The sequence below is a fragment of the Sciurus carolinensis genome, chromosome 11 (assembly GCF_902686445.1).
Source record: "Sciurus carolinensis chromosome 11, mSciCar1.2, whole genome shotgun sequence".
Lineage (NCBI taxonomy): Eukaryota > Metazoa > Chordata > Mammalia > Rodentia > Sciuridae > Sciurus > Sciurus carolinensis.
In genome coordinates, this window is record NC_062223.1 from 6,516,661 (window position 1) to 6,543,967 (window position 27,307).

General features: G+C 61.5%; 1 protein-coding gene across 1 annotated transcript in view; it reads left to right on the plus strand.

Moving 5' to 3' along the window:
• The window catches only part of Shank2 (SH3 and multiple ankyrin repeat domains 2), a 422,358-nt gene that overhangs the window by 249,157 nt on the left and 145,894 nt on the right, over positions 1–27,307 (plus strand).

Genomic DNA, 27,307 nt, shown 5'->3' on the forward strand with positions numbered 1-27,307 from the left:
TTGATGGTTGGATGGATGGTCAGTTGGGTGGTTGGATGGCTGTGTGGGTGGATGGGCAACATCTCTGGGACTCTGAGTAGTTCTTATAGTGGGAGAGAGAACCTGGTTAATGCACAGTGAATAGTGGTGAATGCACAGGCTGGAGGGGACGAGTAGGTGTGGACTTGATGAGGTTAAGCCCCACTTCCTGCCCCTCAAACGGTCTCAGTTGTGCTTTGTCTGCACGGCTGACTCAAGTGGGCATCACTTGGCTGCGGTGGCAGTCCCTCAGGAGCATCCCCGCCAGAGGCCTCATTCTCCCCATCTGCCAGATGGGGTGGGACTGGCTCTGGGTGCGGACTCCTTGGGGAAGGGCTGGCTCCTAGGACCAGCTCCCTCGGGTGCTGCCAGGGTGTGCTGGCTGTCGGCTGCAGCTCCCAATTAAACTGTTTCAGCGACAAAGACCCCGGGTAATCATGTGATTAAAAATAACCCGGGGCTGGCTGATGCTGCTCACGGGAGCCTATCACAGCAGGCAGGCTGAGGGGGAGGAGGAGGAAGCCTTCAGTCGCTGCTCCTCTGACGCCATCGCCGGGGATGGGGCCTCTCCTCCTGTCTACGACCACGGAGAGCATATGAGATCCAGAGAAGACCGCCAAGGCCCAGAGTCAGCGGTCCCAGCCTGGGGGCATGTGAGGCGTCTACAGCTCAGCCGAGATGGCAGAAGCAGTGGCATTCAGAGCACCCGCTGTGTACCCCGCCCCCGGGCCCTCCTGTGGGCTGTTGCAAGGACCTGAGGCTTGTCTGCGTTTTCATTCACGGAAATGTGTGGTGGGAGTCAGAGGAGCCCGTGTGGTCGCCCCTGCCGTCAGCACGTGCTCACTGAGCGCCTACTGTATGCCAGGCACTTTCTGGGTACAGAGGACAAAGCTGGGGTTCTGTGCTGCGTCGGTTGCTGAATCCCGCGATACAGGGTCACGACTGGCGGCCCAGTGGTGCCTGCTGGGCGGAAGCCATCCCGGTGGACAGCCCGCTGCCCCTTCCTCTCAGAGTGCGACCATCTGAGAAGAGATGCCAGGCCAGAAGGCGGGGCCCGGTGGACCGCGATTGCGCCCCTGGGTTCCTTTGTTGGCCAGGTCCTGGGATGAATGCTGTGTCCTCAAAGCCTCGTGTCCCCTCAGCCTCATCCTGATGCTGTTAGGAGCCGGGCTTCTGGAAGTGGTTAGGATCAGGACCTCTTCCATCATGCCAGGATGCCATGACACAGTGGCCACCTGGGAGCCAGACACTGGTCCCCAGGGCGTGATCATGGACTGCCAGCCCCAGGGCTGTGAGGAGTAAGTGCCCGAGGTTGTCAAGCCCAGGCCTCGGGCCATTTGTTGTAGCAGCTGAACACCCCGGGACAGGGACAGGCAGCCACAGCAGTGCCAGAGACGGTGGCTCAGAAAGAGCAGCCACCGTCCCACCTCCGCGGGACTGGAAGTAGGGGACCGAGGGTGGCAGGCTGGCTCTTCCCAGGGCCTCAGATGGCGCCTTCTCCCACGTGGTCATGGGTCCTCTGTGTGTCCCTGACTCCCCTCTTCTAAGGGCCCCCGTCAGATGGCTGAGGCCACCCTAGGTCTCGGTCTTGAATCAGCCACCTCTTGGAAGACACTGTCTCCAATAGAGTCCCTTTCTCAGACAGGGGGTGCGAGGGCTTGGACAGGTGGATTGGGGAGCGCGGTCAGCCGTACAGCATCCGCGGATGCCCCTCCGCCTGGGATCATCCTCACTGGTCTCGGAATTCAGGTCCAGGACCCAGAATGCACAGTGGTGCTGGAGCCTCCCGCAGTCCTGCCTGTGAGGACAGGGTGTCTCAAGCCCGCGGGCCCCATCCCTGCTGCCCAGAGCCTGGTCGTGAGGTCCAGACCCCTTCCCCACTTGGGAAGGTGACTCCAGTGACCCCTGTTGTCGTCCTCCTTTGCCTACGTCACCCTGGGTGGCCTGGAAGCTGGTGGCAGCGTGTGGCCCTCAGAGCCCAGGCCGCCCGTCCCAGGCCACGCGGGAGGCCATGAGATGGCCTTGTCGCTGCCTCTCCAGAGGAGGTGTTTAGATGAGGCCCACTTGCCAACTGGCCACACCACTGTCACTGGGTACCACCTGGAGATGGCCGCCTGTTGCTTGAAAACCTGGGGGTGTCCGGTGGGCCCCGTCCATGGTCCTTGGGCTTGTTCAAACAGTGGGACACGTTGGGGCCTCTACTGACCAGAGCAAAGCAGGGCAGGTCTGCGGTGGCAGGGACCGTGGCCCAACCAGGCCCCACCTCTGCGGGGGCCTATGCCAGGCAGCGGGGCGGCGGGCAGCGAGCCCGTGTCTAGGGCCAGTGCAGAAGGCGAAGGCCAGCTCTTACTCACCCGCGTCGGCAGCCACACGGTGCCTTCCGCCAGGCCACGGCCGGCTCTGGCCACAGTGTCCCCCACAGAGGCTTCAGGGTCCCCCAGGGGACATGGCAGTTTTAATTACGGTGTTCCTGCTAAGACCCCAGGCAGTGTGCTGACCCCACGTCAGGCAGGGCCGGGCTGGTGTCAGGACGGGTTTCCAGGCCTTCCCTCCGCCGTAGGCTCTGTGGGCCCACAGGGCTGCGCCCCGGGGAATGCCCCCTGTGTGGTGACCCCGCAGCCACCTGGCCCAGCTCAGCCTGCGAGTGCCGCGCTCACCTGCTCCCGCGGGCGCCTTCCCTCTGGGCCGATCAACACACCTGCTCCTGTGCGCCAACCTGGCTGCCATCCAGCAGCACACGCAGGCCCGTGTCCCCCCGGCACCGCCCCGAGGAGCCTGCGCCGGGGTCACTGGTGCAGAAACCCTCAGGGTGCTGGTGCCGACGGACCTACTGAGCGGGGCAGCCTTCCTGACAACTGGAGGCTGCGGCCCCACTGGGTGATGACCCTGGCCACAAAGAGAGAAGCAGTTGCATGTGGTTTTCTTGGGGGGCCTTGACCTGTCCAGTGTGGGCCTCAGGCGAGGGAGGAACATAGGGGCTCAGCCAGTCTTGGTGGCCCTCTGTGCTTGGCCATTTCTGGGCAGCCGAGGCTGGCCGGGCCTCCCGGGCCTGTCCCAGTGCAGAGGGTACAGAACGGCCAGAGCCCCCTGAGCCCACGACCCTCGTCAGTATAATTGTTTTCAGGCTGGAGCTGTCAGGTGGCGAGAACTGGGGAGCAGACCCCGGGGTGAGCGCTGCCCTGAATAGTTCCTCCTTCAACTTGGGTGTGAGAGCGCGTGCAGGTGGCACCAGAGACAAGAGCCACAGCCCCTCCTGCCGGCAAGTAGCAGGACCTGAGGTCATGTCTTAAGGCGTGTGTCCCGGGCAAGGGAGGGGAGAGGCAGGGAGCATGACAGACCTGCCATTGCCCAGCTTGGCCTGGGGCAATGCAGAAACCACACTGAGGCCTCCTCTGTCCTCGGCCCCTGCCTCTCCTGGTGAAGTTAGCCCTGTGTCCACAGAGCTTGGCAGGGCCCTGGAAGCCTGCCTCCCTGGGGCTGGCTGTGGCCACGCCCACCTTCCCACGCTGACCCCATGACGGAGCCCTGACACGGTGCAGGCCTCTTGCTGAGCACAGATGTGCCGTGGCCGCTGCGGCCTCAGCCTGCTTGTCTCCAGGGTAACGCAGATTCCCCTTGTGCTGCTCAAAATATCCTGCCACTCCCAGCCACAGGGGGCCATAGGCTCTGTTCCTGGGAGAACTCTGACCCTCCCCCTGGGCCAGAGGGGACGGTGGCAGGGAGAATGTCCCTAGCTTCTTCCCTGTCCAGGCGGTCACTTGGAAGGCTCTAGGGTTTGGCAACCCTCACACAGCCTCTGACATGAGCCTGTTCCCAGGATGCACTTGGCCTCCATTCACGGGCCGCTGTCCCTCTGTCCAAGGCCTGGGCCAGCTCCCCTCATGGTCCTCACCCAGCGATCCTCACAAGGACACAGCTCCTGGATTGTGCACCTGGCTAGTGAAGCCCACAGGAATCTTCCAGACCCAGCAGACATGGCCTGAGATGGCAGCCTTGGGCCCTTGTGTTGGGGGAGGGGGGCGGGCCACTCCCGAGGCGGCATCTCAGGGCACCTTGACCAGCTCATGGGTCCCTTCGACTTCTCTGGCCACCTTCTGACTGGTTGTTTGGCACCTGTACGGAGCCCAGGCCCGACCTCCTCCGTCCCTGGGCTAAATCCCTGTTCCCTTAGCAAACACACCCGTCTCGCACCCAGAGGGGCCGGGCCTCACACCTGTGCCCATGCTGTGCCTCCCGCCAGGGCCTCCTCCACTCCCCCACCCCATCTGGCAGTGACCCCCCTCTCTCACTGGCTGGCCGTCCCTCTCTGCTCTCCCTGCACCTCTCCCCTGAGCTGGCCAGCACAGGGACATGACTGGCCCCGTCACTGCTCTGCCCTGGTGAGACAGTGCTGGCCATGAGAGGCACCGGGTGGAGGGCGGACCAGGCAAGCCCTCCTGCCTCAAGGGTCTTCTGTCTCCGCCCCGCTCCTCCTGGGCCCGTGCACGCCAGAGGGAGCCCAGCCTCCTCTGACCGGAGCACCTCCGTGCCAGGCCCCTCCTAGCAGGGCACTGCCCCCAGCTCCCCTGTCCGACCTCAGTTGCAACCCATCTCCTAGGCCAGTCGCATCCCTGAAGAGCCAGAGGGCAGCCACAGGGCCCCACCACAGCCCCTGCTCTGCCCTCGAGGGGGACGCAGCAGCAGTGAGCCCCAAGAGTGGGAGGGGCCGTGCCCTAGGTCTGTGTGACCAGGCCCCGGACTCCGGCAGCTCCTCCGCACCCACCCTGAAGGGTCTGGCAAGGACAGCCGAGCTCGTCAAAGTCTGTCCCCATCTTGGGCACGATGTCACTGTCCTGGCTGCACGGGCTGGAGCCTGAACTCCCCTTTCCATAGCGGTCGGAGGCCATGCTGGCTGAGGAGGGTGTGAGCACACTCAGCTTCTTCCTCTGGCTCTGCTGCTGAGCCCCTCCCTGCCGGTCCTTCTGCCCACTCCTCCTCACCCTGCGAGACCCAGCCGCGAAGGTCCCTGCTCTCCTTGCTCCAGAGAGCCCTCCCGCGCCCGGCTGCCCCTGCAGCGCGGCCGACGGTCCCACTCAGCTGTGATGATCTGCTCCGCGCCTGTCTCCCGCCCGCCTCTGCCCTCCTGTGGCGTCCTGTCCCCCTCGACAGTGTTGACACACGTCAGACGCCGGGGACTTGCTCATCAGCACCTCTCTGTGCGCTTAGGCCGCACACAGCAGACGCCTTCCTGGGCGCAGGTACTGCGGGGGTCAAGCACGCCAGTCCCTCCCTGCAGAGCTGGCCCACCTGGGGGCGACCAGTGCATGTCGGGGTTGGAGTGCCGGAGAAAAGGGGCTTTGTGCGTACATCCCGAAGGACACCGGGTCGGGGGAGCAGTGTGACCTGGGACAATGGTGTTCCTGGGAATAGGAGCAAGGTGTGCAGAGGCCACCGGGGGCTATGACAGCCCCGGGGAGTTGAGGGGCAGCAGGTGCTGGGCTTGAGGCACAGAGACCCGTGGGCACAGGAGCTGTGAGGCGGTCCCACCTCAGGGCTGGCTCTCGGAGGGCCCGGGACGGAGGTGGGGAGGAGGGACCCCGAGGACCTCGGGGTTCGGCTGTGCTGAGCCGGCACGCGGGAGCTGCTCCGAGGCTCTGGAGGCTGTGGGCATCCCTCTGCTCTGTGGAGGGCACCAGGCTGCGCATGACGTAACCAGAAGAACCGTAAGCAAGCAGGTGTCAGGACACACTTCCCCGGCCACTGGGGACCCCGGCCACTAACACCCCGACCACCAACGCCTGCTTGCGGGGTCACCGCCACAGGTGAGGAAGCTGAGGCAGGGACTGGCTACTGCTTGCCCACAGTTGTGAAGCAGAGATGGAGCAGGACTTGAGCCCAGGCCCTCTGGTGCGGCCCCAAAGGCTTCTTGGGATTCTTTAGTAGGATTCCACTGAGATACCGCTCAGTGCCATAATAGCCGTCCTTTAGGGGTGCACGTTGGGCGTTCAGTGCCTGCCTAGTTGTGCCACCACCTAGTTCCAGAACATTCCGTCACCCCAGAAGGAAGCCCCGTGCCATTGGATGTCCCTCCCCAACCGCTGGTACCATACTTATCTGCTTGCTGTCCCTGGATCTGTGCGCTCTGGACATGGTATAGAACGACCACTATTCGGGGCCCGTCCCTTCTTGTGGCCACCCTTGGCCGACTCCGTCTCCTCAGGGAGAGCATTTTCCAGAGCCCTGTGGGCGCCTTGAGCTGCTGGCCTGCGGGCTTAGGGGCCAGTGGGGTGGGGGGCTGGATGTGTGGAGAACTGGGACCAGCGCTTGGCTCTCTGAACGGCGAGGCTGCCCAGGGGTGGCGCCGTGGCCACACCTCAGCGCTCTGGGCCTGAGAGGCGCCTCTGGGTCTGTGGGAGGGATGTGCTCCTTCCTGCCTCACTGGTCTCCAGGCTGTGTGTGCTGGGCAGGGGCAGGGGTCTCTGTCCCGCAGGGTGGCAAGGCTCTTTCCATCAGCCAGCTGCAGCTGAGGGCCTCACCTCAGTTCCTTGGAGTCCTGGCAGGGCCGCTCACCCGGTCAACACCTGGGAGCCCGTGTGTGGAGCAGGCCAGGCACCAGCTGCCAGACTACCCTGAGTCCACTGGTCACAGGGCCACCTGCCACCATTTGGCTGCGTGTGCTCCTTCCAGCACCCCTGGCCACCCTTTCCTGCTTGTCGCTGAGGAAGGCCCAGGCCCCTCTGTGGGCCCTGCAAGGTCCTGGCTGCCTTGTGGAGGCATGGGACACTCTGATGTCCTTCCCATCAGATGGAGGGCCCTGGACATTCCCTGGGTTCCAGGTGGGCGCCACCCTCCCTGCATGGGCTCCCAGGGTTGCCCTCACTGAGCGTCGGCCAGGTCCCCCTGCTGGGTCTCTGGTGATGGTACGCAGGCTGCACCCACTCCTGCCCCTTCCCGTCCTGCATGGAGCACGGGGTTCAGATCGGGAGATCGAGAGCTTGGGACTGTAAATACAAGGAGCGCCTCTGGAGCTCCGTAAATAACTCCTGACAAATGTCGGCCTCAGAAACCTCTGCTCTTTGTGCAGGTGGGAATCGTCCTGCTGCCCGTAGGTTTCCTGTGCTTCCACAGAGCCCAGGATGGCCCCAGGAGCTCTCGGTGCTGCAGCCTCTGAGCTGCTCCTCCAGGGGGATGCAGGGCAGGGAGCAGCGCATGCAGAGGAGCCTCACGGCCAGGCGCGTGCACTGTGAGGCAGAGGCCGGGCTCCCACCCTGGCCGTGGACTCCAGTTCCTGGGGGCTGCTCTGCCCCTCCACGCACCTCGTACATCAAGTCCCTGTCGCCCCGACCCTGGCCACTGGAAAGCCTTGGAAACGGCACGGGTGGTGGAGACCTGGCACCCAGTGGCTCTGCTGCTCTCCGGGAAGGTGCAGAAGGCTGAAGTTTGTTCAGGAAGCGTTGGCTGGTCCTCGCGCCTCCGCAGACTACCCTCCCTGGTACAGACACTTTAAATTCACAGTACGCTTTTACACCATCACCTGCGTGACGGCTACACAAACTCCGCAAAAGAGGCAAAGACGTGCCATCTCCATGCACGGATGGTGACCTGTGGCTAAGGTGTCAAGTGACATGTGTACCAGGAAGCGGGGGTTGTGTAACAGATGACCCCACAACTTAGAGGCTTAGCCATCATTTATCTCTGTTCTGCGTGTCAATTTAGGTGGGGCTCCACCAATGCTTTGGTCCCCAGCTGGGCCCCCACTGTGTGTGGCGTGGCAGCTGGTGAACCCCTGGAAAGTCAGCCGGATTGGTCAGGGCCCAGGAGTCCGGTCACTCAGTAGGCAGGTGTAGGCTGGTGGACAGGGAGCCACGGCCTCCCAGGAGCCCACAGAGGCACGTGAGGCACTTGGAGTCTGTTGGACGGTGCCCCAAGTCTGGGCAAGTTGACTTGGCCTCCCGATGGAACGACCTGTAAGTCACCCTGCAGACGGGAGTGGATGCAGGGAGAGACCCAAACCCTCCTACTGCCAGGCACACCTGCCTCCCAGGGGACCTTGGCCCCTCCGTCCCTGCAAACTCTCTGATCCCGGAAGACACTTTTCCTGCCCTTGTTTCCCACTGGCTTGTTTGCGTGTCTGCTGTGGCCCTGATCCCAGGGGAGTCTAGTTGTGTCTGCCTCCTGGTCGTGGGAGCTGCTTCAGGGTAGGGACCCCACGTCTCTGCAGCCCCTGTGCAGAGCCAGCACCCAGGGCTCCCTGAAGCTCTGGTGGAGCGCAGGTGCACTGCAGCTGTGGGTGTCCTTTCAGGTGTGTGACTTCCGCACCCCCTCCTGTCAGGGCAGGTGCAGGCCCCTCACCCGGCTTCTCCACCCAGCCTCAGGAAGCCTGGGCCCTCTGTGAGGCCTCTGCCTCTCGCGACGTGGGCTCTGGGCTCTGGGCTCTGGGGAGGCTCTCACTGAGGAAGAGGCCCGTCACTGAAGCAGGTGCAGAGGACTGATGTGTGAGCTCAGCGCAGCTCCAAGGAGCTCTGCTGAACCCACAGTCCCCTTGAATTGAGCACCCGCTGGGGGCCGGCAGCTCCGTCCCAGCTGCCCACCCGTGGCTTCACCCACCCAAGTGGGTGTGGCTCCACAAGTCAGGTGGAGCCAGCTTTTGGCCAGGGGCTGCTCTGTGCTGGGCACAGGCTCCCTGAGCCTTCTCTCCATTGCTGCGACACATTCTCGTCTGCAGAAGCCTCCTGGGCTTCCGTGGTGAGAGCCTGCAACCTGGCGAGATGGGGACCCTCATCCCCAGCCACCCAGAGTTGTGCTGACATCAGCAGGTGGCCCTCTTGCCTCTGCAGACCCAACACTGCAGATCAGAAATCTTGTTTTAAAAAACTACATCATCCTGAACACGCACCTACGTTTCTCTTTCTTGTCTTATTCCCTAAGTGACAATGTAGCAACTTAACACCGCAGCTCCATTTCCATTGTATCCGTTCTTGCAAGTCATCTAGAGACGATTTAAATACACAGGAGGGGGTGTGTGGGTTCTGTGGAAGTAGAACTCTGTTTTATATAAGGACTTCCTGGTCCACAGATTGTAGTGTCTTGGGAGGGCCCCGGATCCGTCTCCCGGGGACACGGAGGGATGACTATATACTTCCGTGTTGATATTGAGGGTTCCACATCCTCGGGAACAGCAGCCTCTGTGGGGGTGAGATTGGTGATGGGTGCCTGTTCTCCAAGCCATTCAGTCCACAATGAGCCCCCGGGGCATCTGGCCCCCACTGCTACCCTGCAGCCTGTGCCACAGTCCGCTGGAGGTGCTGGGGCAGGCGAGTCCTTGAGGAGGGATGGCCCTGGGGGCTGCAGGCTGGCAAGCCCTGGGCTCCATGTGGATTCCTCGCCTGGTCTCCAGGGAAATTCCTCCTGCCATGCTCAGCTTTTAGGGGTCCCCAGATGTTGCAAAATGATTTGTTTTAGGCATGACATAGTTCCAGCTGCATGTGGGTCGGGTGCTGCTGGTTCGGGGTGTTGGTGCACCACGCAGACTGTGGGAAACATCTGCTCACTGGGCCCCGTGGCGGGAAGCATCACTGCCTGATGTAGGATCCGTGGCCCTCGGGCTGCCTGTGCTCTTTAGACCAGTGAGAGTCTCATGGACCTTAGCCAAAATGCTTCCCCCAAAGAAGGAAGCTTTGAAAAACCGTTTCTTAAAACATGGCAGCAGTTTCGTGTCCTGATCAACGAAAGGTCATGGCACATAGTAAGCACTCAGCTAATGTTGGCTTCTTTCCTTTTGGACTAAGTTTGGTCTGGACTTGCTGGTACAGTCTTGAGGACTTTGAGAACCTCTCTAAGCTCATCTGCTGCAGAGGCGTGCTCTGCTGTGGGGCAGAGGGCGTGCCCAGTCAACTCAGATGTCTGCTACCTAGATGTTGAAAAGTCTGCGGGGCCGACAGCATGTCCTGAAAGCAGAGTTGGCATGTGTCCTGGCTCCAAGCCAATATTGGATGTCATTGCCCGAGCCACAGGTGTAGGCATGGCTCTGTGCTTGGTGGTGGTCATCTGGCCCACCCTGGCCTCTCTGAGCTCAGAAGTCCTGGGCCTCTCACATCCACCAAATTGGACACTATCTGCTCTTTCCAGAAGGGCCTATGTTGTGAGGTCAAGGGAGACAATGATGACCCAGGAAAAGTCCCATAGGCTGACCAGAGAGCTGGAGAGGACACCCAGCACCACGGATTCTTCTGAGGGCAGCTGTTCCTGGGGAAGTCTGTGCACACACCATGCCTGCCTGCAACTGGGCCGTTCTTAACTGGCAGGTGTAAGACTGGATCAGGGCCGCAGGACTCACGCTGAGGATGGAGGCTGGATGTGTCCTGGCTGATTTCATCTGTTCACGGATGGGTCCAGTCATGAGCAGTGAGAGAACATGTCTCACTTCTGTCCCCTGTGGGCTCAGAACAGTGCCCAGGAGGACACTGGGCCTCATAGCTGCTCGGCCACTAGTGCGGGGCCCCTTCTGTGTCTGCCCCTTCCAATTGCTTCGCATGTGTCACCTCCTGCGCCCCGTCGGGCCTGGAAGAGAAGGCCTCCCGAGGAGCTCACCCCACCACCAGGGCCTGCCTGGCAGGGCTCGGGGCTGAGCAGCTGGAACTTGGCGAGTTACTGCTGCCCCATGATGGCGTCTCCTGGCTCCGACATACGTTTCTCACTCACAGGGTCTGGGTTAGGGGTGGGGCAGGGTTTCGCTGAGTCTCCTGCAAAACGTTGCCCCTTGGGCCGGGCATTCTCATCCCAGGCTGGCTGGGAGGGACCTGCTGCCGGGTTATCCCAGGTAGTCAGCAGGTTGGTCCTGAGTCCCTAGGACAGCAGGCTTCAATGTCTCGCTGCTGGAGGAGCAAGAGAGCCAGGCGGCACACCGAGCACGAGGAGAGGCCCCGCAGCCTTCAGTGACCGTCCCTGCAGAGGACAGTGGCGCCCAGACTTGCACGTGTGGCTCCCGTCCAGCATAGAGCTGGCCCGTCATCCTGGGACTCCCTGCTGGGCACAAAGGGCGGGGACAGGGCGGAGAGCCGATAGTGGCTTCCATCCCATGGTGACGGCAGGGAACGGGAAAGGGCACATGGCGGCCAGGGGACCATCCCGCAGGTCTGTGCAGCAGAGCCACCAGGTTGAACGCGGGTAGATGTCACTCCCGTGGAGTCACTGATGCTGACTGATGCCCTCACGGGCCATGCGGCCCACTTGGTGCTGGGGGAGCTGGCCGGCCATTCTTCACGCTCCACGTAGACAAGGATGTCCCCCGTGGCCTGCAGTGCACCGTGTTCCATGCAAGCCGTGCCCAGAACACAGCTGCTCCATGTGAAAAGACTGGGGATGGACGTTCAGATTGTGACAGAAAGACTTCACCTCCCTAGGTCGGGAGGGACCTCAGGATGCTGTGCCTGCAGGATAACTGGCTGCTGGTCCTCGCCACCCTGTCCTGGGATGCCCACGCCTGGCCCAGCAGACCTCTAGGCCACGCCTGGGCAGAACGACTAGGGAGACGCTACTCTCGCATAGTGACCCCAAGCCTGGGCCGCGGCTGGTCCATCTCCCCCATCCTCGAGCGGGGCCTGCACGCCCTTCAGCCCCAGCGGCAGCCCACCCCACTTTGTGCCCAGCCCATTCCTCCAACCGTGAGGGTGGTGGGATCGACCACAAGGCTCGCCCCCACTTGGTGCGGGGAGGGGGCTCCGTGTGCTGGGAGCAGTCACGGCCGTGGCCGGAAGCTCTGTGCCCCTCACACCACACGCCCGAGGCCTGGAACTCAGGGTGGGGGTCAGCGAGACTTTTGGGAAGGAGGAGCGGGCTGTGCAGGGAGACCCTTGGGGACCCAGACGTCCTGGAGCACTGATGAGGGGAGGAGAGGACTCTGCGAGGACACATCCAGGTCGCGTACACTCACGTCCTGGCGGCCGGGTGGCGCCGAGGCCAGGGCTGGGCTGCAGAGGAGCGAGCACTGGGCCCCTGCTCTGAGGGAGAGGGCCCCTTGAGTCTTCGTGTTCTCCCAAGGGAAGAACCCCGAGTCCCCGGGCTCGCTGTCCCCCCCACCATGTGTGCACGTGTGGGGGGGGGTTTAAGGCGTTTCTGTGCATGTGTGTGAATATGTGCAGGAGTGTGCATGTGCCAGAGCCATGTATGTCTGTGTATCCATGTGCGTGTGAGCACAAGTGTGTGCATGCATGTGCGTGAGTGTGTATGCATATGAGTGCGTGTGAGCGTGTGTGCCTGTGTATATGTGAAGGTGCTTGTGTGTGTGAGTGTGTGCACATGTACGTGTGCATGTGAGCATGTGCATGCGTGTGAGTGTGTCTATGCCCACGTCCACACACCCTTGAGGGTGCTTGCTCGGGTTCTGCCCGTGTGTAAGAGACAGGTGTGCCGTGCGCGTGGGCCCCTCACCTTCTCGGGCACCCCTGCACCCTCTCCCAGCAGTGCTGCTCCATGGGCGTGGTGGCTGGACAGCGTTCAGCTACTCTGTCCTGCAGCAGGAGCCTCTGGCAGCGGAGCCAGCCCAGGGTGCCTTCCGCTTGCCCTGGCAGGTTATCCTCAGGGTGCCCAGGAGCTGGCCCTGTCCTGGTCCTGCCTTCCTCACGGCAGAGGCATCCCAGGGCTGAAGGTCTTGGCACTCCTGGAGGCCGTCACCAGTGGTGTGGGGGGACTTCAGCCTGGCTGGCTGTGACTGCACTGGGCCACACCTTGGTCCCCCCAGGGGCCCACAGACCCGTGCTGTGGTGGTGGTGTCAATGTCCAGTTTGCACAGCCTGCAGTGCACCTGGTGGGTGGTGGTGGCATCCTGAGGGCCCAGGGCGACCTGCCCCTGCCCGTGAGCCGGGCCATGCACACTTGTTTACGGGTGCCCTGTCGCAGTGTCCTCGCCTCCCACCTCTTCCTGGTGGGGAAGCTGAATCTCAGAGATTCTTGCCCAGGGTCGTGAGTCAGGAGGGGACCCCTGCAGAACTCAGGCTTCACCCCTGCTGCCCCAGCCAGCCTGACGGGGGTCTGAGGATGTCAAGGAGGTGGAGACCATTCACCGCATGCAGCCGCCCGCCCGCCACCAGTGAACAGGGAGTCCCCAAGGACACACAGCTTTAGGATGTGTGCCCAGGCCACAGGCCCTCTGTGCCCGCCCCATCAGGCGCCAGAAGGAAGCGCGGGCTCCCGTGGAAACCCTGGCGATGTGTCTTCCCATCTCTGCGGCTTCTGCCTCCCTCTGAAATCCAGGAGCAACAGCAGCTGCAGCCCGGGGGGCCTTGCGTTCCAGGCATAAGCTATTTTATGACCTTCCACGTTGCCCACAGACCATGCCAACCCCAGTGGAAGGAAGGGGCTGCCAAGAGAGCCAGTAACCTCCGTGGGGGGGTCCATGCCCACACTGAGCTGTGGGGGACGGGCTCAGGATGGCTCGAGAGGTGCCAGTTCCCGGCTGGAAAGCTCCTCCACCCTCATGCCCAGCAGCCAGCTCTATAGTGCCCAGTCCCCATTATGCCAAGGTAGGAGGTGTGGATAGGGCAGTCACAGAGTGGGTCAGGAGAGCCGGGTTTTAGTCCTCGTGGCTGGCTATGTGACTTTGGGTTACTCGTCTGTGGATCTGTGCTGAGTACCTGGTCCCACAGGGCGGGCTGTTAGGAGGCAAGAGTGTAAATCGTGCCGTGAGCTCCACACAGTTCCCGCGCAGCCGAGCACAAGCCCAGCCGGGGTGGGGGCAGTTTTGTGTGCTCTTCAAGTGGCCCTGAAAATAAGAACACAGCGAAGCCCGACGTTCCCAAGTGCCTGCTGCGTGCCAGGCACCTCTTCCGTTCATCCCGTGCTCCTAAGAACAGCCCCATCTGACAAGACAGAGTTGGGAACACGCCCAAGGTCAGAGCTGAGCCGTGGCTCCAGCCGTGCCCTCTGCCCCTGTGGGTAGGAGGAACATGCCGGGGCATCACCAGCCCTTCCCACGCACCCCGACCTGCCGGAAACCTGCAGCTGGGACAGGAGGGTGCCCATCTGAGGCCACAGGGCAGCTCGGGGCAGCCGTCAGAACAGACAGTGGCCCAGTCCCTCTTCAGGGAGCGCAAGGGGCAGCGTGGCCAGAGCGTTGCCCTGCCTCCTGTCGGGAGGCGGCTCAGCCCCGACGCAGACCACAGCCCCTCCCTCCTGCGCAGGGCGGGCGCGGCTCACCACCCTCCTGCAAACTGAGTCTGCAGAGGCCGAGTTTCCCAGACCCCTCCCGCTGCGGAGGTGCCCAGCCCCTCCGGGAGGCCCTGACCGGCGGCTGGCACCACGTGTGCCTTTGGCCGGGACCCACTTGGCCGAGAGGCAACGTCTTCCCTGTGATGCTGACTCAGTGGGCTGTGTGGCCAACAGGGGCTTCGCTGCCTGGCTGTCCACCTCACAGAAAGCAGAAAATTGCCGAGCCAGAGAAAATGCCGGCGTGACAAAATGAGAAAGCAATTCCTCGGGACAAGGACGACAGCAGCCTATAAGTGATACCTCTGCCCTCTGCTAATAGCGGGTTGAATCATTTTCCTCTCCCGCTAATGGCATGCGTAATTGTACCGGTTTTCAGGCGTCCTTCACCCGTACTTATTTAGACTAGTGACTGATGCGTTGCCATGGAAACCAGCGCTAGGAAAAAAAGCCCCTGCTACAGGGGAAGTGGAAGGATGCGGGCGCCGATCTGGAGCTCGCAACTTGTGTCAACACGCCGGGTGTCCAAGCGGCCCCGGCTGCTGGTCTCCGGAAGTCAAGTTTGTGAGCCGCTGTGGACTCCGCACCCAGAGCCTTCTCTTCTTCCCCTGCTTCGCTCCTTCTCCCGTCCTTCACCACTGACCCTGGAGGGCTGCCACTTTCCTTCCTGTTGGATTAACGGGCGATAGTAAATGAGGCTGGTCCCGGGGACGCGGGCTCCTCATGGCCCCGGAGGAGGAGCCACGGGACCCGTCTGAGTGACATGGTCACACCCAGGCTGGGAAGGATGGCTGAGAACTCGCGGTTCAAGAAGAAAGTTCATTTCGGAGGTACGGTGCCACCTCCCCAGCCCGCGGGCCGGCGCGCCCAGCCTTTGTTCTTCACTAGAGCGGCAGGCAGCCGCGTCCCGGATCGGGCAGAGCTGCCGCGCCCGCTGGGCGCCGGCAGCGTGCTGTGTAGGCGATCGCTGTGCGCATCTTAGAGTCTCTGAGCTCTGGGTGCTGGGCTCCTCGGGCTATTGTTTCCAGGATGGCTTTTCTCCTGCTTCTGATTTAGAGGAAAGTAAAGCCAGCTGACAGGCATCCAGAGGGAGAGGCCTCTCCACTCCGCGGGATCCCAGGGGTCCTGTTCGCACCCCCACGGGTGCCTCGGGGCGGCTGCTGAGTCGTAAGCCAAACTGAGTGCCTCCTGCTAGTGAGGGCTGTGGGTAGCCTCCCAGGGGCTCGGTGGCTGGGCCAGGCGTGGGGACCGGGGATCCGTGGTCCAGGACTCCGGCTTGGTCCCCCACCTGACAAACTGGAGGGGAGCCCCCTCCAAAGCTGAGTGGGACGGCGTGCCTCCCGACCCGGGCCGTCCTCTTCAGAGGAAGCGCGGCCTGCGTGACCTGTGCAGCGTTGTCAGCCAAGCGTTCCAGACGCCCTGCCCTCCGGCCCTCCTGCAATCGGCGTCCCCAGCTCCCTCGCGCTCACAGAAGCAGAGAGCAGATGGCCAGCCTCTCGGTGCCAGCGGGGAAGCTGGGCAGCCGGGCCAGGCAGACACCTCTCTGATGGGCTCCTCCCGGGTGCCCCTTTGCAGTGGGCAGAGAGATGCAAGTCCTGGGTCACCAAGACTCTGCTGACCCAGCCCAGACCCACCAGCCGGTCCTCGCCCCCAGCAGGTGTCAGGGCTGGTGGTCTGCAGGGATGAGGGCCCGAGGGTCTGCCCTGCTTGTGAAGCTCGTTCCCAGGGGACCCCTGTCTCCTCTCCTACTCCCACTGTGACCTGCCTGGCCCTCCCCCGAACCCACCCTGGTGAGGGCGGAGCCCAGTGAAGCCTGTGGTCCTGGACCGAGGTCTGAGTGCCAAAGTCCCCAGCTGCGGCCGCGGCTCCCACGGCAGGGCTGGCCGCCCCCTGGAGCTCAACAGGTCTTTTTTTCTTGGTGTCCTAGTTCCCAAGCCTCAGCTGCCAGTGTCCTTAAAAAAAGATGAAAAAGCTAAAAAGAGTGCTCCCGCCCCCAGTCTGCTCCCAGATTTAAACCCAGACTCTGCTCCCCACACCTGTGTGCCCTTGGACGCTGCCTGGCCTCAGCACCTTCTCGGGTGCGGGTGCCCGTCTGCTGGAGGGACCAGGAAATGCTTGTGGCACTACCCAGTGCTAGCGCTCTTCGTCGGCGGTATTAGCTGATGTGCTTTGATTGGCCAGGGGAAGAGGCCGGGAGAAATAGGGACAGGACAGGGCGAGGGCGTGGTGTGCTGGGCGGGTGTTGGGTGGAGCCCTGTGGGGAGGCGGGTGGGGTCCGTCCAGAGGACCTGGCTCAGCTCAGGCAGGGCAGCCCTGCAGTCTTCTGGGCCCCAGAGAGGGGACCCTCACGACCCTGCAGGAAAGCCCCTGCTTTGCCGCTGTCTCTCCAGCCCCGGGCTGCTGGGGCCAGAGGTGTGTCAGGTCCCCTGTCTCCATGGTCACCACGTGTGACCAGAGAAGAGAACCGCCCAGGAATGGGAGGCTGTGGCAGGAACACGCCCGGCCAAGCTTCGGCAGCATGCAAATCAGGCTCCGATTCATCACTGACTAATTCCCATTTAAACTGCTGTTTGGCACAGGGGATTGGGTGGCGGGCTTCCCCGGAGCCTCCTGGGCTGGGCTGGGCTGTTTTTTTTTTAACATTCTAATTACTATAGAGTAAAAAACCAACTCACTGATGGCGACAGCCTTGTTCACTGCCCAGCCCACAGGGAGGTGGCCACTGGCCCCGCAGCACGCTCCCTCCAAGGCCATCCCGGCCTGGCTTGGCCAGAGTGGCGAGGAAGCCGAGGGGGTCAGACAGGAAGCTGGCGGCCCGTGCCCTGAGCAGGGCTCTCCCGCGAGGGAGGAGGGCCCTGAGAGCCAGGACCCTGAGCCACTGAGTGCCCCGGAGTCCTCCCCAAAGACTGTGACCCCAGGCTTCCCCAACCCTCGGACACTCAGCGGAGCGTCCTCTGCAGGGAGCTGCGCTCTGGGGCGCCTCCCCTGCGGGTCAGGCTGGCCCGGGTGTGGTCCCAGGCCTGGTGTGTGAGCTGGCTGACCCTGGACGTGGCCACGTGCCTTTTCTCTGGGGCAGAACAGACCCATCTCTAGGGGGTGCTGTGTGAGTTCATGGCAGGAGCTAACCAACCCCAGCCCCTGTCCTCGGTGACCAGGGGACATGGGAAGGTCACGGCTGGGCTGCTCCATGCCTCGGTTTCCCCAGCTAAGTGGTTATGTTAAGGACGGTGCCAATCTTGTGGAGCTGTTGGTGGCTCAGTGGAGAAGGCGTGACTTTGAGGTCAGGGTTGAGCTTGGCAACAGGAAAGGGAAATCTTCGTACGTCTCACCCCACAGGGGCACAAGGCGGGTGGCACAGAGCCCCTCGGTGCCCGCTGGGACTCTAGTCCCGTCCTTCCTTGCCCTCAGTTCCCGATGCCAACGTGGCTGCCGAGACTCTTCTGCACTCGTAGGGAAGGGGGCACACCTGCTGCCTTCTGGAGGCCAGAACCACACGCAGCTCCTGGAGGCTGGGAGACTGGCGCTCATGGGCTCCCGGGTCACACGGCAGAGCGAGGAGCTGGTGGCTGGCCGTGGCCGCCCAGTGCACCAGGCAGGGCAGAGCCGAGTTCTGCACTGCAGGTGTCCAGACAGGGCAGGGCGGGGGGTCCTGGCCTCTGAACCAGGCCCACCAAGGTCAGGAGACTGCACCCTGCCTGGAAGATGCTACCCGGCTCATCCTCTTGGGTCCCGGGGCCTTGACAGTAGCCGTGGGTAGGACAGCGGGGTGGTGCGAGGTGATAGTCGGAAGATGTGGCGGGTTGGCACCATGATGGCAATGGCGGCACCTCCCTGTCACCTCCCTCCCAGTCCTCCAAGCCGGCCTGTGGGGGCACATAAGTCCACGCTGTGTTGCTATAACAAAGAAAATGGCTTTATTTAGCTCGAAGTTTTGAGGACTGTAAATGCAGATGGCACAGGGTGGCTGGGCTCTGGGCCCTGGCCGTCACCTCAGGCAATGGCAACATGGCAGGACAGGACAGGAGGAATGGTCACAATTGGCCACATGGCCAGACGGGAAGCCAGGGAGCAACTCAAAGCCACCTCACTCTCAGGAGAACTGACCTGTGCTCCCGAGAGTCACCTTGACCCCTCGAGGGCACACCCCGATGACCACAGCCCACCAGCTAGCTCCACGTCCCCAAGTCTCAATACCACCACATAGGGACCAAGCCACGTGAACCTTGGGAATGAAACACGTCGACGCTGTAGTAGGGAGGTGACGACTCCCTCCCCATGTGTCCTCCAGCATCATGGTGGCCATTCACTGGACACCAGCCCAGCCTGGCCACGGCCCTGGATCAGGTGGAGCCTTGGGCTCCCCGGTGCCCCGCCAGCCTCCCTTGCCTTGGTCCTGCAGCCGGTGCTGCGTGAGCCTCAGCTGCCACGAGGCTTCTGTGGGGAGGGGATGCGGCCTCCGCTCTAAAGCAGAGTCCCCCAGGTGGCTTCCCAGGCCCCCGCAGCTGGCCTCCTCCAGAAGTGCCTGAGTCTTCTGTGCAGCCGCCAGTTCCCAGGAGGACCAAGGGCAGGCAGGCGTGCTGGGCGCGGCCAGCTCCAGGCTGCTTCTACTGGTCAGGGAGGGGACGTGGCCTGTGGGTGGCACCTCTTCCTTTGCCTCTATGGATTTATCTCGAGGAACCCGAGTGCTTGGGACCCGTGGACATGTGTCCAGGGCTGGTGCCCTTCCCTGGTGCACCCAGCCTGTGCCCAGGAAATTTGGAGCACATGGTTCTCGTAGAAGAACCTGCTGCTGAGCTTGCTGCTGGGCTCTTACCCACATGTGTGCATGCCAGGCTGGTTTCCCAGCCCTGGGCGAGGACGGGGCAAGGGCAGACACCACACACTACATACGTGTGATGCGGGAAGGAGCAGCCATGCCCAGGAGCCCGAGGGTTCCGTCGCCCGTTGGTCCGTACTCCACCCACAGGCAGCTTGGCTGCTGGAAACTGTGTGGCTAGAGGCATGTGTGGCACTGGGCAGTGCCCAGAGCTGAGTTCTGTTGGCTGCATGGTTCGTCCTCAGGGGCAGCTGAGCCAGCAGTGCCCTCAGTCTGGGGTGAGGACTGTGGCTCCCCGGCCTGAGGAGGGGAGTCTCAGAGCCGAGCCTCACCAGGGTCTCAGCACAGTGACAGCCTCAGATTTGCAGGGGGCTTCCTTTAGCATGTGCAGACAGGGACATGGTCTCCTAGGACTGCTGCTCTGTCCATGCAAGCTGAGTGCCCTGGCCAGATTGAAACAGGTACCCTAGCCACACTCACCAGCCCTGCTTGCTACAGGGACAGAGCAAGAACCCAAGGACACCCACATCCCAACCCCCCGTGGCCAAGGGGAAGTAAACTACAGATGGACGGGATGATCCTGGGCACCCAATCCCGAGGTCTCAGCTGGAGCCCAAGGTTGAAAGGCAGTGTTCAGAGTCAAAGGGACAGGATGTGAAGGGACCAACCCCGTTGCCCTGTGAAGTTGGGGAAGGGGCCAGGACCCAAGGGCACAGGGTCCTCCCGAAGCCCAGGCAGGAGGAAGTGGAGTCTCCCCTGGAGCCTGCACACAGGAGTGGAGCCTGCACACGTCTGGTTTGCACAGGAAGCCCTGAGCCAGGCCCGGGGCCTCAGAACTGTGGGTCACGGGCGTGCTTTGGCCACGTCCACGGGAACTCTGGGCAGCCCGGCGGCCCAGCTGTCCTCCTCCCTAGACAGATGCCAGAGGCTGTCGCTGTGCATCCTGACCACAGCTGGTCTCTCCTCCCTCGCTGCTAGGCCAGCGCCGGGTGCCCAGGGGTGCTCTGTAAGTGGTGTGCACTGGGACACGAAGAGCGGTGACCCAGCAGACGTGGCTGGCGTGTCCCGTGCGTCTGTCATGGCAGAGTTCCATGCTCCTTGGCTGAGTGATCACGGACCCTTGCAGGGGTCCCAGGTCCTGGGTAGCTGCTCCCAGCTCAGGGCTCCTCCACCCCCGCCCTCCAGCTCTGCCCGGCACAGGCCTGTGCACAGTGCAGCTGGCCGTGGCCCTGCAGGCCTGCTGAGAGGAGGCAGTGACCTCGGCCAGCCCACGAGTCTGCCCGCGTGGGTCTCTGCTGTGTCCAGAGCCCAGCGGCACCTTTGGTCTTTAAGAAGCTATTTTCATCTTTGGCCCTTATGGGACGTCTCGACCCCCGTGTGGTTCTGGCCCTGCCTTTGGCTCACCAGCTCGAAGGAATGGTGTCTGATTTGAAGGTCACAGAGGTCACAAGAGCCCGGATAGGAAGGAGGCAAGTGGCTGCAGAGCTCTGGGGGTTGGAGCCCGACGGCGTGGGCACGTTGCCAGCTGGGCACCCTGGAACCTGGGAAGGGCCAGAGGCCGCCAGCCGTGTCCCACCTGGGCTGCACACTGACAGCTGCTCCTGCAGCCCCTGTGGAGATGGGGCCCCTCTGGAGGGAAGAGGGTCTCAAAGTCCCGAACGCCACCTACTGACACTCACTGCCAAGGTGAGCCCAGCGGAGGGGGCTGCACAGGACATGGTGGTCCCCGGGGCAGAGCCCTGGGGGAGGACGCTGCACAGGGCGTGGCCTGGTTTGCCCGCCTGCCGCCCGAGGATGCCAGGTGGTGGACACAGTGCCCCCTGGGGGTGCTCGGGAACCTAACAGGCCACTTGGTTGTCACGTAGATACTAGGACCATCTTCCCAGGTTTGCTCTGGGGCTGGTTGGAGACCCCCGCCGACACCAGGAGTCACCAGCTCAGACCCTTCTGCTCCAGGGCGAGTGCCCCAGCCTCCGCAGGGCCTCCCGTGGGAATCATCCACACCACGTGGGGTCCCTAAGCAGGTTCACACCCTGGGACCGTTGGGGGCCGAGCAGTGTGACATCGTTGATGCCACCTGTTCAGGGAACCGTGACAAGAGCTCTGTCCATGTTTAATGGAGACACGCTTTTTTTTTGTTTTTTGAAATATTTTCCACCAAGACTGGAAGGGGCTGCAGAGACGGAAGCCGCAGGCCTGCATCCTGACTGTGCTGGGACAGGAGGGGAGACGGGGAGCGTGGCCACATTGGGCCGTCTGCTCGGCAGTGCTCTGGGGTGGACGGGCCGTTCTCGGGTGCCGATGAGCCAGGGTGGGGTCTTCCTCCCGGCCAGGGCAAGGCCGTTCTCAGAGAGGGTCACAGGGCGGGTTCCTGGGCACACACGGTGGCTGGCACTCCTGGACGGCCCCCAGCCTGGGCCCGGGGTGACGTGGGCAGTGTGTGGCTCTGGTCCGTCCTTGCTGCCCCACTGTGCGCATCACAGTGGGACACTGAGACTCACTGGCTTTCTGCCTGCTCAGTTGGCTAGCCAGGGACTCAAGAGTGTGTCCTGTCTACAAACCCGTCCTGTGCCCCGCTCTGTCCTCGGGGAGTGTCCCCGCCGCCTGCCCGGCCTCTCTCAGGCCCTTGTGAGTCGAGTGGTGGCTTTCCAGAGTCTTGGCAGTGACGGAGCCCTCTCCTGCTTCCCCCCGGGAAGGCGCACCCCTGCCAAGCCGCGCCCGCCCTGCCCTGCGTGGAGGGCTATTTTAAATGCTGCCAATCCGAGGCCTGTCATGCAATCTGTCACTGCCTTTCACAAGCCCCACGAGGTAGATGAAGGGGGATTTCTAGGTTTGTTTTCTTTTCTCCTTTTGATGTAGAGTTTCCGGGCTCTGCTGAGGGCAGGGCTTTCGGGACACCTCAGCTGAAACGATGCCCAGACTCTCAGCCACCTCCTGGGAAAGGGGGCGAGTCCGCAGATGCATGGGGGGTGTCCTGTTGATGATGGGGCCCAGGGTATCCTTTGGCCCAAGCGTCCCATTTTGCAGTAGAGAGGCTAAGATGCAGAGTAATCAGGTCCCCATGGTCACCGCCTCAGCCCCTGCAGCCCGGCCTCCTGGTGTGGCACTGCCTGGCCCTACCCCCAGGGGCATTCTCTGCTGTGTCCTCAGCCTGTCACAGGAGACCAAGGGGATGAAACTGGGGACATTTATTCTGGAGTATCAAGCACCCACGGAACACCAGGCTGTTATGGGAACTGGGGACCCAGCAGCACCATGAACTTTGAACTGGGGAAGGAATGTTCTAGTCAGTCCAGCAAGTGCAAAGACCCAGGGGTGCAAATCAGCTCATCATGTTCAAGGAGTGAGAGCAGCTCTAGCGGAGCCCTCAGGAGGAGCGGGTGAGACGTGAGGGTGAAGAGCCGCAGGCCACGTGGCCCTGTCTGACTTACATCTCTGAAAGCTCATTCTGTTTATGGAAAGAGGATCAATGAGGGGAGGGACAAGCACAGAAGCAGGGAGACAGGAGGCTACTGCAACAGTCCAGGCAAAGGACAGCAGTTATTCAGACTAGAGTGATGGTGACTGCTGGCCCCCGTACTGTGTTGCTGAGCACCAGCTCTATGAAGCCACCAGCCGGCCCTGGCTTAGGAGGTGGGCCTGGCTGGAAGTGGTCTTGACTTCAAGAAGCTTCTGCATGGCTGAGGAAGCAGACCACCTAATGTCTGACCCTTGGCTAGATGGCCTGCCTCCTCTCTCAGCAGCAGGGACCACCTGCGAGACCCAGAAGCACACCTGCTGTGCAGACATGCTCTTGTCCACAGGTGGCCCTCCACTCCCCTCCTAGCAAGGGGCACCTCCCCTGACGAGACCTCCTCCGTCTGCCTTGACTTGCCCACTCTCCCTGTACTCACGGGTGACCCAGTGACCCAGCTCTGCCAGGCTTGGGGAGCGTGGGGTGGGCGCCCTGGCCCACATGTCCATCAACAGCTACCCTGACAACACCACAGTGGTAGGGAAGGCAGGGGCCATGCATGGGTTCAGCTGAGCCAGTCCCTGATGAGGGGACAAGTTCAGTGTCATGGTCATCTGCTGCAGGGAGGTGGTGTGGCTCCTCTCCTCCCCTTTGCCAGCCCTGCAGGGTACATCTATATCCAGCATCAACACTAGTGAGGGACCAGTGGTCATGGGAAGGGGTCGGCCCAGGGAGCAGCGCGGACCAGGCCAGGACACCATGAGATGTGTCCGAGAACCATCGGCTCACCTGCTCTCCTCCCAGACCAGAAACTGAAGCCGGGTTAGGGCAATCCCACGGGTGGGCAGGGCCCGGGAGGCCACCTGGATGGTGGTGGTGGTGGTGGTGGTGGTTGTGGTGGTGATGATGGTGATGGTGGTGGTGATGATGGCAGTGATGGTAGTGGTGATGATGGTGGTGGTGGTGATGGTGGTGATGGTGGTAGTGATGGTGGAGATGGTGGTGGTGGTGGTGGTGGTAGTGATGGTGGTGGTGGTGGTGGTGGTGATGATGGTGGTGATGGTGATGGTGGTGGTGATGGTGACGGTGGTGATGGTGACGGTGGTGATGGTGGTGGTGATGGTGGTGATGGTGATGGTGGTAGTGATTGGTGGTGGTGGTGATGGTGGTGGTGATGGTGATGATGGTGATGGTGATGTGGTGGTAGTGGTGGTAGTGATGGTGATGGTGATGGTGGTGGTGATGGTGGTGGTGATAGTGGTGGTGTTGATGGCAGTGATGACAGTTATGGGGATGATAGTGTCCCTCAGGACCCCCTCCCTAACCTTGGGACCTTGTCCTAGAGCAGAAGAATGACTGTGTTGGAGCCAGAGAACAGAAAGGCTGGCGCATGTTAGTCTGCCTAAAGCAATCAGAGAGAGATGACATCCTTGCAACACTCCCTTTCTCTTGAAACTAACCGTGATAGCAAAGAGGACTGATGGTTTCTAAGGTCCTCATGAACTCAAATAGAAAACTTGGTGAACTTCGTTTGGGCTGATGTTCCTGTCCCCGCCCTTCGTGTACAATGTTATTGGCCCATGAAATCCCAGAGTCTGGAAACCACTGCTGCCAGCCTGGAGATGCCGCCCTTCCGAAGCACTCTCCGTGAACACGGCACGCGCACACGTGTTCGGGCACAGGCACTCCTCTCGCTCCTGGGCCCCCTGACCCCGCCAGCGACCTGCACCAGTCAGCTCTCTGCGCCCAATGGTTTCCTAGACAACCAGTGCAGAGAGGCCGCGTGGGGGTTAAGTAGCAGAAGCAATTAGGAGTCATACTAGCAATTAACAGCCCTGTGGTCCTTCGGCTGCTCGTGAGTCACTCTGCTTAACCCCATAAAGGAGTTCAAGTCTCACTTGTCCCTCCAGGGCCTGGCACATGTGTGGCCCCAACACGGATGTCCCTGGGCAGCCCTGCAGCTGCGTTGCCTGCTCCGCTTCCCCCTGCACTTGCCTGAACTGTGGGGCTTGGTGGGACCCTGAGGCCCTGCCCTCGGGGTCCCCTCCTAGGCCCTGCCCTCAGGCCTGTCTCCAGGTGGACTTGGCCAGGGGGAGTGTGAGGCAGATATGCAGGGCTCCGGGAGGAGGTGCACCGGGCTGCCCTTGGTCAGACGCACAGGGCCACGCACAGGGAGGAGTACGCAGCCCGCTGGGCAGTGCCGTGCCCCGGAGTCCCGTGCCAGCACGGCATGCAGGGGCTCCGTCTGCTCATCCCGGGCGGGCTCTTGGGTTGGTCGGCAAGCAGGCACCGCACGTCTGCTCAGGGTCGCACCGCGCGTCTGCGAGTCGGTGTTTTGTTGCTCTAACTGAATTAAATTCCAGACAGGACCATTCATAAAGAATAAAGGCTCCTCCAGCTCATGGCTCTGGAGGTCCTAGGGCTGCACCTGGTCTGGCCTCCTTACTGGTGGGGATCCTGCAGAGTCCCATAGTTGTGCAGGGTGTCGTGTGGGAGGCAGGCACGTACCCTGGCTGGAGTCTCTCTTTCTCCACTTTGGGACCATTAGGACCAAAATGGGACCACCCCCACAACTTCATGTAACCCAAACCCTGCAAATGCCATCAACATATGACCAAGGCTCAAACTCAAGGTGACTTTGGAAGAGAGAAAGGAGGCCACGCCCCATCCTGGAGGTCACTGTGGCCTTGGAGCATGCAGACCCTGTCCCAGGGGTCAGGGAGGGTGGGCTGGTGACTGCAAGGCGGGTGCTGAGCCTGGCCTACCATGGAGTGGGTGTGTGGCTTTGTCTTGATGGCTCTTACTGCTGCCGTCCATCAGTTGGGCTGGTCCTGCCTCCTTCGTCCGTGTGCCCAGGTGGCCAAGGCCACAATGCAGGGAAGGGCAGGTGCCAGTGCGGGAGGGACAGGCCTGAGCAGAGGGCGAAGACCCATTAGCTATTTTAAGTCTGTGGTCCGATCACTTGATCCCAGTGATACCGCCGGTTACTGGTGACGAGATCTGCTTCCTCAAATTTGAAGTTTGAACAGTAGAGAAGCACGCCAAGGCAAGCAGGTGGAGCAGGTTTTATTTAAAGGTAGTGACACAGACTTCTCCCGGGAGGGAGAAGGGGGCCATGACTAGTGTTCTGGTATCCCGAGCCGTGAGAGCACCTGCCCCTTTTGTAGACTAAAGTCTCCTTTGTTCTCCTGCTCTCTCCCCCTTACCTCCCCCCTTCCTGCCTCCGTGACCAGCCCCAGGAGATGCCAGTGAGATGGTAAAAAGGTGGGAAGCAGATGGGCAGGGGAAGGGCCAGCGGAGTGATCCAGGCAGGAGCCGCCCAGGGGGCATTAACTAGCAACTCCCTGCCTGCAGCCTGTTGGGAGGGTAGTGCAGGCAGGTAACTGTGGTGAATAAAGGGCTCTGGAGACACTGACATTCCAATCTCCCCGGGGCCCTAACTTCCAGGACCAAACTGGCCTCCCTGTCCTCGATTGCCCCGATCACCTATAATTCTGGATTCACCCGTCTCCCTTTTTTTATGAGTGTAACAAAATGACCAACTTACATCATCGGCAACTTCACTTTTTTTTTTTTAATATTTTTTAGTTGTAGATGGGCACAATAACTTTATTTATTTATTTATACGTGGTGCTGAGGATCGAACCCAGTGCCTCACACATGCTAGGCAAGTGCTCTACCAGCGAGCCACAACCCCAGACCCGGCAACTTCACTTTTGGTGAGCTGCTTACGGTCTATCGTCTTCTGCTTCTTAAAGGTTGACTGGCTGACTCTGTGAAAGGTCACTGCTCTGGATTGTTCTCTGGAAGGACATTCAGTCCTTGCGGCCTTTTCCCCACAGGCCTTCAAGCTGCATTGCTTCAGTGCCTGTGTACGCAGTGCCGGCGTAGCAGTGCGGGTGCCCGGGCAGACAGGCACCAAGCAGTGGGCGCCTTAGATTAAACAAGACTGCTGTCCCACTGCCGTCCCTGGGGAGGGTGCCTGCAGTCCTGAGCAGGGTTGGAAGAGCAGAGGGGCCACAGGGCGGCGTGTCCACCCTTCCCTGGGCGGGTCTGGGGGTTAAATGGCCGGAAGCCCCACTGGCACTGTAGCAGGGCCCCGAGCACAGAGGGTCCCCATCAGCATCAGAAGTGAAGGCTGCGGCGGGAGGTTGTGCCGCTCAGGGAACTCATGCTGTTGGAGTCCCGCGTCTGCAGAAGGGGTGGAACGGCAGGTGGGAACCAGACCACAGGGGACCCCTGTTGCCCTGCCTGTCAGCCCACTAAAGAAATGTAACTGCTGTCACAGGTCCCCAAGAGCAACCTCATGAGGCAGAGAGTTCATTCTTTTTTTTTTTTATCTTAAATTAAATATATTATTTATTCATCTAAGTGTGCAAAATTTAAGATTACAAATTTTTCAGACTACATAGTTTATATCTTAAATACGGTTTTCATTTTTACTTCAAAGACTTAGCTTTTTTAAAATAAGTAATGGGAAAAAGTAGTTTTTTTGGTTTTGTCCATGAGAGTTAATTCTTGTTCTTGCAGCCCTGGGGGGCAAAGACCCACCTCTGAATTTTACCTGTGGACTCCTCGGGGTCCAGAGCCTTAAGCTGGCAGAAGCAGGAAAGAGGGGAAGGAAGGGGTTGAGAAGAGCCTGCTGTGCTCACACCCCATTGGTTAGAAGGAGTCACATGGCCACTCCCAGGAGCAAGGGCAGCTGGGAAATGTAGTCTTGGGCTGCCCACCTGCCCCGTTCCTGCCTTGTGACTCCCGGCTTAGGACAGGGATGTGCACTTGGGCATAAAAGGAGCCAAGACCTTTCTCAGAGCCTGGACCCATTTTGATGCAAATGT